This window comes from Protopterus annectens, chromosome 2.part1 (genome assembly GCF_019279795.1).
Source record: "Protopterus annectens isolate FY-2018-M chromosome 2.part1, PAN1.0, whole genome shotgun sequence".
In the NCBI taxonomy this organism is placed as follows: domain Eukaryota; kingdom Metazoa; phylum Chordata; order Ceratodontiformes; family Protopteridae; genus Protopterus; species Protopterus annectens.
Genome location: NC_056729.1, coordinates 334,087,195 through 334,097,461, shown reverse-complemented (window position 1 = coordinate 334,097,461; position 10,267 = coordinate 334,087,195). Strand labels below are relative to the sequence as shown.

At 38.9% G+C, this 10,267-nt stretch overlaps 1 non-coding gene across 1 annotated transcript; it reads right to left on the bottom strand.

Moving 5' to 3' along the window:
- Positions 1–3,075: 3,075 nt before the first annotated feature.
- TRNAS-UGA lies at positions 3,076–3,157 on the bottom strand. Its single transcript has one exon. It is a non-coding gene; the product is annotated as a tRNA-Ser (tRNA).
- Positions 3,158–10,267: the final 7,110 nt, after the last annotated feature.

Sequence of the window (10,267 nt, the reverse complement as noted above, 5' to 3'; positions counted from 1 at the left end):
TGTTAACGTTACTTAATGTCTGTTAAATTTGGTTGATGTCTTCAAGAGGGTTACCAAGGGCATGCATGAGGAAAATCATTTCATGCCACATAACCTGACCTGGCCAATGCATTTAAAAAAATCCACACTTGGGTATTACAGAGAAACTGTCTCAAGTGGGTATAAACACCTACATCACCAAGTGGGTAGGCAAATGGATCAGATACAGGACACATAATGTCAAAGTGTGTGAAGTCATCTCTAGGTAAAGCTCAGTGACTAGATCCATACTTTAGGGTTCTGTACTAGACCCTTTTCTGTTCAGTATTTGAGTCTCAGAAGTCAAGACAAACTTAGACATCATTTATGTAACCAGTTTTGTGGATGACTGCAAATTGCAGACAATCATTGAATCCAAGAATGCTATGATACATTGCAGAAAGTATTAAAGAACAAAAATTATTGTTGCCAGAGCCATGGGGACATACTATATGGACAAAAAGCTTGGTTACTTACTTTTGAAAGCAAGTAAACAAGCTACTTACAATATAGAGAGCACACCCCTATGACAAGATCAAGAGTTATGTGACCTGGGTACTCAGGTAGATAGGAAGCAGAACTTCCACCATATGACCACAGTGGTGACAAATCCCTTGTATGTAGCACATATCCTGAGCATAAGCAGGCCATCCACATCAAAGGACAGTATAGCCCCATTGTTCTCAGCACTCACCACACCAATAATTTAGTACAAAGCACCCTTTTGCATGTACCTCACCACTCATCTTCCAGATAGGATTTACTCAAGTGCATCATGTTTGTTACAGTGTGCTTCCACACATCGTTTTGTTCATACATAAGTATTCTTTGTGATGCATAACCATTATGAGTTTACAGTACAGAATTCCCTTCAAGGTGTTGTACAAGATGCATGTGTGATATGTCTTGATGTGATGAACCCAGTAAATACATAGCTCTTTGATAACATTGATGGCATGGATTACATTCATGCAAGTGTGGATTGTGGCATATATGTGTCATGCAAACCTCTCAACTAGCCAGGATTGCTCCTAATTCAAAATACAGGTAAAACAGTGTCCCTCTTAACACCTCCCGAAAGTGGTCATTTTTGAGGAAGGTGTGCTTGATTTCAGTTACAGATTACTGACAAATCATTACAGTGTTAGAAGTGTGTTCATGCAGAACACGTTAATAAATCACAATTACATATTTTGTGTCAATGACACAGATTAATGGTTTATTTGTGACAAATGGGGAGAGATGGGCGAAGGCTGCCAGCCTAGTCAAATAGAATTTGATATATAATTCTGGCATTTGTAAATAAATGTAAAATACAGGCATGTTTCTTGAGTGCAAAAGAATACTGTGAAACGTGGAACTGCAAAATATGTGACAACATTGCACTCTACTGGCCTAGTGAAGTATGTTGTGACCCTTTCATGTTAGAATTCGGCTCCAGTGTATCTGGATGAAGGTTTCATGCCCATTGTTTTAAGGCTAAAGTTTATTACCAGAATTTACATGTGGAAGGTGCTTTATTGCTCTGGTTTCTGCTAGACTGTATATGTGAGATGCCTTGTATTGTTGTAAGTTTCTGAGCAGGTGTTAGATTGCTAAATAATACAGTTTGTGGCCTGAGAACACAGACCAGGTGTTAAGATGATGCAATAGGAATGTCTGGGAAAACCTAAGTGTCAATATGATGTAATTTGGGAGGGCCTTAGGGCCATGTTTGTTAGTAATGTTTAAATACTCTTTCTCACAAGAGACTGAGAGCATTTTGATCTTGGATATCTAACTCAGCACTTTGCCTAAGCTCACATGTAAGTTTCTAGCACTGTGATTTCTTGTAGGAATAGTTAAAGCTAGTAAATATTAATTATGTATTTTTCTTTGATATCAGACCTGTTCTACTGTATTATTTTAAGTTTCTGTGTGATCTCTGAACTCTTAGATATCTCTGTGGTGTAGTAGTTTTGTCTTGTGTTTTAATTTATTTATTATTAAATATTTTTAAAACCTTCTACCTGTGGTTGGTTTGTGTAGAGATAAGCTCTAGAGTACATTGCATATTTATAGAGGTTATTGTAATAGGCCACTCTAAAGTAAGCCTTGACTGTTAGTCATACAACCATTGGATTATAATATTGCACAGTAATAACTGGACACCCTTTTAAGGGCCTTTTAGTAGCTGATATTATTAGCTGGGTGGTGGCAGTAATTACTACTGTATAGTCTGGGTAAAGGGGCACAGCTGAATAATCTGTGTCAGCCTTTCTCAGGAGTGTCTATGAAGTTGTATAAATACTTATCTCAAAGTGTGTGTATGTGTGTTGTGTCAGCTACTTGGCAGGGACACGAAGCACTGGTTGGACAGAGAGGGTACTGGAGATTCTAGCTTGCCCAGCTAAGCTGAGACCTGGACCCTATAGCTGTGCCAGTGGAGAGTCTTATTGGGGACCTGTTGAACAAAGGAGCAACCAGCCCCAGACCGATTGTGATCTCTGTGTGCACTTAAGGGGAAATTGTACTTTACTGTGTGTATTAGATATCCTTTCCTCTCTCCTATGAGATGACCTCCCTGGTGTTAGTGGTGAGGATTGAGGCTCCTTGATTGCTGAGCCAGGGCATGGTCATCACTGTGTTATCTTGATATTCTCCATGATTGTGCATGCTTCTGTCCACTGTTGTCCATGAGACTGTTGCTATGTGTCCCAATTTGTTGAGACATATGCTGATATTACTATTCATATTCAAGCAACTCTTTGGCAAATCTCCAAAATATGCACATACGACCTGTTGTATATACTGTCCTTGCTAAATGTCCTCTCCAGTGATCATGTCAGGTTGCTTATATCATAAACAATCATCCCCACTGATATGTGACCTTGTCTGAGAGTCACATAATATACTATTTCATAGGTTTCATAGGTTAGTACTAGGCTAATTGCCCTTGCAAGCCATTTTAAGCCTAGCCAATTATTCCCTGTGAGGCTCAAACCCTGTATCTTATGTTTGTAAGGCAAACACCTTAACCGTTAGGCCACCCTCCCTTCAACAAGAAAACAACACCAACGTAATCGACAGGATTCAAACCTGTGCGGGGAAACCCCAATGGATTTCATGTTTATCGCCTTAACCACTCGGCCACAATTACAACACAATTAGGTGTGTGATGATATAAATATACCCACACAGAAGGTGTAATCAGCAGTACATACTTTATTATGTACATATGTAATTACTGTTCATACTGCAAATGTCTCGTCTTTGGGGTGTACATACATTTGCATACCCTTATCTGGTGTACATTACCATGTTTCACTTGTCCTCTTACCCATTCTTCATTTCTACCATTCTTATCTGTGGCCCTTTTAAATACACACACTTCCCCATAATGCAGTCTATGTACATTTGTTGATCATCACCAAACCTTTATTTCGGTATGGCCAAACATGTTTGTACTGTACTTTGCAATGAGTACACTTTCCTATTATGTATTAGTAATGCATTCATTGCCTCAAATTAAACCCTTGTAGCCATTGTGGCTGTTTGTGCAATCCCACAGAACTAGTTTGCCCATAGTTAAATATGTCTGCATGTCTGAATGTGTTTGTACATGGTAATTGCTGGGCATGAAGTCTCACTTGTATTCATTTAAGCATGATACACAGCATGTATACGCAATTAGCTCTACTGCTCATCGCGCAAACACATAAACTCCATGTTGGCTTTGCTGTAAGCCTACACAGAGTTCATTGAGTGCCTGGGTCAGTTTTGTGTGGATACTTATCACTTTTATTTATGTTTTGTTGATCAGGTTAGTCTTACTTTGCTTGTGGCATAGATTTAGGGTAGACCTAAACCATCTGAGTCAGTTGTGACCATGGTTTAATGTCTGATCCAAAGAAAGGCACCTTAGGAGTGTAGTACCACTGTTATGCTGCACTGCAGTATCAGTACTGGAAAAAGTCCAAACATCTGGGGAGGGTCTATTACCCACAATCTTCAGCAGGTTGTGTCACTGGTTCACTACCGAACACCTGACACTTGTTACTTTGGAAATTGCAACCATGTTATTTGAAACTCATCAAAAGTTAACTATTAACACGTTTTTCATCATCATCATCATCATCATCATCATCATCATCATCATCAATCCCCTATTTCCCATTGTCTACTTGAGGTCAGTGTGTCCATTCCAACTGTTGCCACCTTTTTCAATTCAATGCCAGTCTGCTACCTTCTTCACCAGTCATGTTAGACTGTTGCAGGACATTTCTTATGCAGTCTATCTATCATCTCTTTGCTGGATGTTCTCATTTACTCTTGCCTTCTTCCTGCCTCTCCCAAATCTCTTCTACCAAATAATCTTCTGCTTTCCTGCACGTGTCTGAATCACCACAATCTATTTTTTACCCTCTCTACAATTGGAGCTACTTCCTTTGTCATACAGTGTGCATCCTACCACCTGTCTCAGACACTTCATCTCTGTCATTTCTAGTTTCTTCATCTGTACTGTCTTCAAATGCCCAAGTTTATGTATCATACAGAAGTTCTGGTTGCACCACTGTTTTATAGAACTTACTTTTTGGCTTCTTTGACCTTCTTCTGTCACACAGTACCCCAGACAGACAGAGACTTCTTGGCTGCAAACCGTCTGATTCTAACTTTGACTTTCTCATTCAGACACCCCATCAACTCAACCACTCCTGACATATTTCTGAAGCTGGTAACCTGTTCCACTAATTTGCCTTCAACCTTAATTTCCAGCTTCTTCTGATTTCTCCGTTTGCTGTTATGAGAACTGTCTTGTCCACAGTTTCATCACATGTGCCTTCAGTTTTACATTCTATTCCCCTACCATTTGCTGAAATTCCAGATCAGAGTCTGTTTGTAATACCATATGATCTGCATCCATATGATCTGCATACAGCAGCATTGCTGATATGCCCCCTCCAACCTGTTTGCTAATGTAGTCCATCATCAATAGGAACAGCAGTGGGGTCAGAGCTTAACCCTGATTCTCCACTCTCACTGGTACAGTATCTGTGAATCCAAATTCTGTTCATACTTGTGTCAGTAATTCTACCACTGTTTCTGGGACTTTGAACCATTACAGGACTACCGAAATCTGCTTTCTTGTGACCTTGTTGAATGCTCTCTCCAAGTCCAGGAATGTCAGTTGGACTCTTTCCTCTTCTTTAGCTTCTTCATCACTATCTTTCTCACTGAAAACATTGAGTCAGTCATGCTGCATCCTGATCTGAATTCAAACCGATCATTTCCCTTCTTACATTCTTTTAATCTACATATCTGTTTATCAGACACCTCTCCAGCACTTTCCCAAAGGAGTTTGACACCTCTAGACTGCCCAGAGTTATGACTGTCCCCTTTGTTCTTGTACACTGGCACTAGAATACTTATTCTCCAGTCATCTGGGATAAACCTTTTTCTCGATTCTGCTATGAGTACTCTCATGAGCCATTTCTCACTTTCCTCACCCAACAATTTGATCATGTCTACCATAACCTCATCTGTGCCTGCTGGTTTCCTTGACTTCATTTTCCTTAGTCCCCTTTCACTGTGGGTTGTGCATGCGGCAGTACATCTTCTGTGGGGATTTCTTCACTGAGAAGCTGCTGATACGCCTTCCATCTGCTTTTCGTGTCCTGTAGACTGGTGAGCAGGTTGTTATTGGCATCCATTATAAGTGGTGTCTGATGACTATTTTGTTTATCTTTCCGTCTTTGCCTTGCTACCTGACAGAACTTATTTGAGCCATCTGCTGAGTCAGTTTCCAGAAGATGGGACAGTGCCTCTGATGCCTTGTTTGCTCTTTCAACTGCTCTTAGCCTGTTTTCTAGCCAATCAGTAATCCTCCTTAGGCAGGTCTGTCTTTATCTATCTCCCACTTTTTCCTAAACTCCTTTCTTTTGACAACTTCCTGGACTTCTGTAGTCTGCCATTAGCTTTCTTTATGTATCTGATTTCCATACCTGACTTGTTTATGAGTCTGTTGTATGGTTTTCATATATGCTGTTTTAAGATGCTGGCATTTGTCTTTGAATCCATCTGTTTCTTTCGCTTCATGAGGTGCTGAAGCCCTGAGTGTTTCCTTGTTTCCTTATTTCACTGACTATTTCAGTAGCTATGACTTTGTAATCTCTGATTCTATCTTAGTACTCTTTCCTTACTAGGAGATGGTTTACCTGAGTTGCATGTTGGTCACCCTTGCATGGGATCATGTCTCTGTTGCTGAACCATGTGTTGACCACCATCATACAATTTGTAACAGAGAAGTCTAGAATAGACTCCTTCTTTATTTCTGTTGCCCCACCCAAGTGGTCCTTGTATCCTATTATGTCTGTCCTGATATAAACATTCAGGTTATCAACACAAACTCATGTTGTCTTGCTTTCTCTAATAGGTCCTACAACTGCTGCTTGACTGCACTCTTCTCTTTGCTTCACAACACATCTGTGGGACATAGGCTTAGATTATGAACACAGTCCTGTCTTTACACAGGAGTCCATTGCCATGAGTCTATCCCTAATTTTGACAATATAACTCACTGTCTTCAGGAGAATCTCCTTCACAATTCCCACACCATTTCCAGTCTGCCTTTCTGCAAAGTAGTGGATTCTGGATCAGAAGCCAAGTGGCTTTGCTGCATTGTTTCCTGGATGTACAGGATGTCCACTCTCCTCCCTAGCAACTTGTCATCCTCTTCCAAGCTACATCCTGTAAGTGAACTTACATTGAGTTTGGCAGGTTGAGTACATCCAGTTTTTGTTCAACAGAGATATCTCAGGTAACCCTAGCTGGGCTACTGGACACCAGCTGGTCAACTGCTCATTGGCCCAGGACCCAGGCCTACTGGACCTTATGGCTAGTACAAATTAGCTAATAGAGGCATACAGTCTCCTTCAACTGTTAGTATGGTATAGGTTGGACCCTCATCCCATGTATTACCAGTAAAACTATTGCCCATTTTTGGAAACACAAACAAGGCAAGAAACTAAATAAATCCAAAAACAGGTTCGAAAATAACACTATTTATTCCACTGTTTAAAGCACTTTTCGTCAGCCTGATAGCAAACTTCTTCAGAAACAGTTACAGCAATAAAAAAACTTCCTTATAAGTAAGACAGGTGATCAGCATTCACCAATTGCATCACTTTGTTCTACTTAAGTAAACACACTTTAAAATTAAAGTGACAACTGCTGATAACCAGTAATAAAACAACATTAAAGTATATAAACACATTAAAGTATGTAAACATGTCTACAACAATGACCACAATACACAAAGGTAAAAACATTAAAAGTTATTTTATATAACCCAACCATTGACAGAAATAGTATATGTTTTTAACAAAATGTGACTCATCTCTGCAAGCTCTTTAGTTTGAGAATGCATTTTTGGCAACTTTGGTCAATGTGATTAAATCAATTTCCAGTTGGTAGCCCTGACAAGGCATGCAGTCTGTGAGCCGTGTTCTGTTATCAAGAGCATATTGCTCACTACAGTCAATACTTAAAATACTTGATCTTCTCATCTCTTCTTCTGATAGGCACAACCTAGAGTCTGTGCTACTGCCCATGACACCATACAATTTCTGGGAGTGTTTGTGATTGAAACACCTCGTATGTTTTTTTTTTTTTTTGGGTAGGGACAAAGAGACATGGGAAGACCATATAAACTCCACACAGGCCTTGACCAAAAGTTATGCACAAACCTGATGTCTTGTGCTTGGGAGGCAAAACCTTGATCATTATGCCAGAACTAATCCTCTTGAACGATATTTAATCCAGACAATATTCAAATAGCACAGGTTCCTCAGTATAAGTATCTCATCTTAACACTTTACTCTAACCTTTTCTTCAAAGTCCACTTCAGTCCAATTATACATAAAGTCAATACTCAACTAAAAGCTTGTTACTTTGTTGCTAACTACCTTACTCAATTTTAAACATATTAAGGTACTCATTCCAGGACCTGAATATGCTGTTAAACCACTGTTGCCGTAAACATTTCTCGAAATGCACACAGAATTCAAGCAAATATTAATAACATCTTTATTAACCTTGTCCTAGAAATGGGAATCGATACCTATCTCTTACCCTCCCTTCTATAAGCTTCACCTGTCCAAACCAATCTTCACACTTCACTCAAAGCAAAACTTAATCAATGTTATAATAAAGTAGTTAAATTTGCCACAGGGCAGGCCCACTACTCTCACCATTGCTCTACTCTGAAGTCCCTAAATTGGCTTGAACTACCCCACTTTCACCTTTAATCAAGTAACATTAACTCACAAATTACTGTACAACTCTTCATTTTTCCAAACTACATCATCACTACTTCAACAATATATTCCATCTCATGACCTACATTCCTGTCAAACCTCATAGATCTAATGGGATTAGTCTGTACTTTCACTGTGTTGTCAAATCATGGAATGCCATTGCAGAAGCAATCAGACTTATACCCCACTACTATTTCTTCAAGTCTAGGTTGAAAGAACACCTAACTAGTAATTGGATATACCCATGCTCCTTGCCATCTTAATATTCTTTTCTATTGCCTTCTTCCACACTCTTAATAGACTTTCTCTTGCTATATCCTATGGGTCCCACTTACATTGTTAAAAGGGCTGTCAACAGAACGCCCTTTGATCGAGATGTAAATGGCAAGCTACCAAAACTTTGAATGGCCAAGTATGCAAATTTTTTCCCAGGGGGAAAAAAAACACTTGGCCATTATTGGGAATTTGCCCTTTCCTCCACTGTAGTGCGATCTCAGAGTTGGTATATTTAGTTAGGGATGGTGTGGGGGGCACAGCCCTCCACATCTGGGGTTGTGAGGGGCAAAGCCTCTCCACTTCATAGGGTTTGATGGTTTGTTTTATTTTTTGTTCGCCAAGCGATTTTTTTCCATGGGAAAAAATTGCTTATTTGGCTGTTCAAAGTTTTGGTCTTTCAGTATTTACGTGTCGATGAAAGGGTATTTGATGAGCAGCCCTTTCAACAAAGTAATATAGATCCTATCCTACTTCCCTTCCTGCTTTACCTATTTTCTAGCCTTACCTCTTTTTAATTTGTTAACATTCTAATGTCCTTTCTTTATATTCTTACACTAACATTTATCGACCACAGAATTTGACTGAAATTTACTGTCTAGTTCTCCCGCCAGAAAAAGTATATGGCTTTTATGACCTATTACTTATTCTGTTACATGTTTTTCATGCATCATTAGGTAACATGAACATTAGGAACTCTCTTCTATCTTGTATATAATGCATGGTCAGATTTATTGCTTGTCTTTATATATTGCTTATTTTTCTTTTATTGTGTTTCACATATTATACTACTTTGTTATTGTCTTAATATTTATAACCAATGTTCAGTTTTTTAATTGTGTTTAATGTGTACTGTGGAGCTTTTCTCCCTGGGCCTCCGCTGAAAATGGTCTCATACCCAATCGGACTTTCCCGGTAAATAAATGTCAAATAAATAAATAAATAAAAATATTCCTCCATTCAAAATGCAGACGGCAAAATGTCCCAGTTAAATGGATCCATTTCAGTCATACCTTAGTAAAGAAACAATATATATACAATCTAGATAAAAAGTTTTGAACCACTTTATACAAAGAAAAGACAAATATTAAAACTCAGACTCCTAAAAAATTCTATTTGAACCTGTAAATCTAAGCAGTCCCCTATTTACTCAGAGACATCACATCGCTCTTGTAAAAAGTACTTTAGAATTTGCAAATGCTGTCTGCATTACTGATTTTACTACTTAATTTGACAATATATTGCTATTAATGTATTTGTGACTTACCACATCATGCATTCCCTGTTGCGTAAATCTCTGGTCTGACTTATCAACACTATGTAACTATGCATTGCTGTAAATTGAATGTATCTCCCATAATTCCTCTGTCATAGCTGAAAAGGCCTTAGGACCAATCCACCTATTTGGCTAACAAACAAACATAAATAAATACATGTACAGGCCACTTAAACTAATTGCTGTTGAAGTTTCTTAATCAATGTATTTTTAACTGGGGATAAAGTACTGATGCCAATGTGGACCTTTTTCAGACGTAGCACAGGACCACTGCCTGGTTAAGTGACCTTCTCGGAGTCACACAGTAGAAAATGGTGGTTGATGCAATTAATCCATGGACTATAGGGAGCAACTCAATAAGACATCATAACTTTAATCTTTGGTGCTCTACTCATGCTTTATAACT